At 51.7% G+C, this 3,452-nt stretch overlaps 3 non-coding genes across 3 annotated transcripts in view; all 3 read left to right on the forward strand.

The window, feature by feature from the left end:
• Positions 1 to 461: 461 nt before the first annotated feature.
• Positions 462 to 2,272, forward strand: LOC149573895 (18S ribosomal RNA). The gene has a single exon (XR_016360608.1). It is a non-coding gene; the product is annotated as an 18S ribosomal RNA (ribosomal RNA).
• Positions 2,273 to 2,961: 689 nt separating this feature from the next.
• Positions 2,962 to 3,115, forward strand: LOC149573896 (5.8S ribosomal RNA). Its single transcript, XR_016361165.1, has one exon. It is a non-coding gene; the product is annotated as a 5.8S ribosomal RNA (ribosomal RNA).
• A 224-nt stretch (positions 3,116 to 3,339) lies between these two features.
• LOC149573897 (25S ribosomal RNA) overlaps positions 3,340 to 3,452 on the forward strand; it is a 3,339-nt gene continuing 3,226 nt past the window's right edge. The window contains exon 1 of the ribosomal RNA XR_016361004.1: positions 3,340 to 3,452. This exon is cut by the window's right edge and continues 3,226 nt beyond it. This is a non-coding gene — a ribosomal RNA (25S ribosomal RNA).

Consider the following 3,452-nt stretch of genomic DNA (forward strand, 5'->3'; position numbering starts at 1 on the left):
CAGCCATGTTTTCGACTCGCACGGCCCTTCACCCTTCAGCACGGTGGTCTCTGTTGGCACTTCGGCAACTAGCTCTTCGTCATGGGAAATGGATATCTCTGAGTGGCCTTACAATTGAGGTGGCTACGTGCGCGGTGCATCTCGTACAGACTCGAGGCTTCTTTCTGAGTAGTGGCGACAGCGAGTTCGAGGGTAAAGGGTTCCGTACGGGATGTTCTTCCCAGGTGCCTGTGAACCGAGGCTCCCTATTCGGCCCTCTCCGGTCGACGATGGGACAATTTCCTCTTGTGCGAAATCTTTGAGCGTTGCGAGTCCTGCACGTGCTGTGAACGTCATTCTTGTTGCTTGGTCGACGGATTATGTTTGGATGCATGACGAAGTGAATGCAAATTTCGGTTTCCCATCGCGGTGGGCATCCCTTGGCTGTAGCAGGTCTTGGGGGTCCCCTCGTTGTTAGAAGCTACCTGGTCAATCCTGCCAGTAGTCATATGCTTGTCTCAAAGATTAAGCCATGCATGTCTAAGTATGAACTATTTCAGACTGTGAAACTGTGGATGGCTCATTAAATCAGTTATAGTTTCTTTGATGGTACTTTGCTACTCAGATAACCATAGTAATTCTAGAGCTAATAAGTGCACCAAATCCTGACTCTCGGAAGGGATGCATTTATTAGATAAAAGGCCGGTGCGAGCTCGCCCGCTATTTTGGTGATTCATGATAACTCGACGGATCGCACGGCCTTTGTGCTGGCGACGCTTCATTAAAATTTCTGCCCTATAAACTTTCGGTAGTAGGATAGAGGCCTACCATGGTGGTGACGGGTGACGGAGAATTAGGGTTCGATTCCGAAGAGGAAGCCTAAGAAATGGCTACCACATCCAAGGAAGGTAGCAGGCGTGCAAATTACCCAATCCTGACACGGGGAGGTAGTGACAATAAATAACAATACTGGGCTCATCGAGTCTGGTAATTGGAATGAGTACAATCTAAATCCCTTAACGAGGATCCATTGGAGGGCAAGTCTTGTGCCAGCAGCCGTGGTAATTCTAGCTCCAATAGCGTATATTTAAGTTGTTGCAGTTAAAAAGCTTGTAGTTGGACCTTGGGTCATCACGGTCGGTCCGCCTTCTGGGTGTGCACTGGCCCTCACATCCCTTCTGCCGGTGGCGTGTTCCTAGCCTTAATTGGCTGGGTCGCGGTTTCGGCGCCGTTACTTTGAAAAAATTAGAGTGCTCAAAGCAAGCCTACGCTCTGAATACATTAGCATGGAATAACGCGATAGGAGTCTGGTCCTATTCCGTTGGCCTTCGGGACTGGAGTAATGATTAATAGGGACTGTCGGGGGCATTCATATTTCATTGTCAGAGGTGAAATTCTTGGATTTATGGAAGATGAACAACTGTGAAAGCATTTGCCAAGGATGTTTTCATTAATCAAGAACGAAAGTTGGGGGCTCGAAGACGATCAGATACCGTCCTAGTCTCAACCATAAACGATGCCGACCAGGGATCGACGGATGTTGCTCTAAGGACTTTGCCAGCACCTTCTGAGAAATCAGAGTGTTTGGGTTCCGGGGGGAGTATGGTCGCAAGGCTGAAACTTAAAGGAATTGACAGAAGGGCACCACCAGGAGTGGAGCCTGCGGCTTAATTTGACTCAACACGGGGAAACTTACCAGGTCCAGACATAGTAAGGATTGACAGATTGAGAGCTCTTTCTTGATTCTATGGGTGGTGGTGCATGGCCGTTCTTAGTTGGTGGAGCAATTTGTCTGGTTAATTCCATTAACGAACGAGACCTCAGCCTGCTAACTAGCTACGCGGAGGTTCCCCTTCGCGGCCAGCTTCTTAGAGGGACTATGGCCTCCTAGGCCATGGAAGTTTGAGGCAATAACAGGTCTATGATGCCCTTAGATGTTTTGGGCCACACGTGCGCTACACTGATGCAACCAATGAGTTTCTCTCCCTGGCCCGAAAGGTTTGGGAAATCTTGCCAAATTGCATCGTGATGGGGATAGACCATTGCAATTATTGATCTTCAATGAGGAATTCCTAGTAAGCGCGAGTCATTAGCTCGCGTTGACTACGTCCCTGCCCTTTGTACACACCGCCCGTCGCTCCTACCGATTGAATGATCCGGTGAAGTGTTCGAATCGCGGCGACGACGGCGATTCTTGTCGGTGACGTCGCGAGAAGTTCACTGAACCTTATCATTTAGAGGAAGGAGAAGTCGTAACAAGGTTACCGTAGGTGAACCTGCGGTAGGATCATTGTCGGTTCGAGACCCTGAATCATGTAGGGGATGGAGCTGGCCTCCTCCCCACCACCAAAATCTTGACGACGTGCGAACACTCGGCCCTGCAGTGATGTGCTGGACGGCCAAGCTACGGGTCCAGCACCATCGAGGTCGAGGGTCACATCGAATGCCCGTGATCGAAAGCGTGGATTCCTCGCGGGGTGAAGAAGAGACTCGGATGCAATCTGGATTAGGATCGGTGCCTTCGAACGACGTCCATGTCAGAGCGAGAGGTCTCTGCTCGGTTGCAGTTCAGAGGGGGTCCGGGCCTTGTCCCCCGTTGAGATTTCATGGTCCGATCGCGTGCGCGGTGTTGTGCCAGGGATCCGTCGTTTCGACGGCGGCAAGTCAGGACTGCCACAACCCCCCGTTGCCTTACCCAGGTGTGTTGACTCATCGCTTGGAGCATTCTGTGTTTAGGATGGGTGCACTCGCATGATCCACTGACATGGCTCTCCCATGTGTCGCCTCCCACCTTTGCAAGGGGATGGGGCGGGGACACACCACAATGTTCCTCGTCGCACCCATTGGGTGCTCGAGGTTCGGGATGTGTCAACACCAAACAACACACGGGTGCATCGCGCACCTTAGAAATCCAAAGAACGAAGCGCGCGCCAGCGCCTTGCACGCTTGGGTCACCGAAAGGAAAAAACAAAACAAAATCACGACTCTCGGCAATGGATATCTCGGCTCTCGCCACGATGAAGAATGTAGCAAAATGCGATACTTAGTGTGAATTGCAGAATCCCGTGAATCATCAAGTCTTTGAACGCAAGTTGCTCCTGAGGCCTCGGCCAAGGGCACGTCTGCTTGGGCGTTGCACTGCAAAATTTTGCCCTCCCCGGCGAGGAGTGGAGATGGCCGTCCGTGTTCGCAAGTGGCACACGGTCGGCTGAAATGAGCACGAGGTCCGTCGATCCGTCGCGACGAGCGATGGCTCGCAAAGGCCGGTGTTGGTTTGTGCCGATCGAACGATTCCTCGCGAGGAACTTTATTCTGGGCTCAGCGGCCTGCCGCAGTGCGGGCATTGCTGCATCTCTACCGCGTCCCAAAGTCAGGTGTGAGTACCCGCTAAGTTTAAGCATATCAATAAGCAGACGAAAAGAAAATTACCAGGATTCCCCTAGTAACGGCGAGCGAACCGGGAAGAGCCCAGC

Source organism: Cupressus sempervirens, chromosome 2 (genome assembly GCF_028749045.1).
Source record: "Cupressus sempervirens isolate cs-2001-9-10 chromosome 2, ASM2874904v1, whole genome shotgun sequence".
Classification (NCBI taxonomy): domain Eukaryota; kingdom Viridiplantae; phylum Streptophyta; class Pinopsida; order Cupressales; family Cupressaceae; genus Cupressus; species Cupressus sempervirens.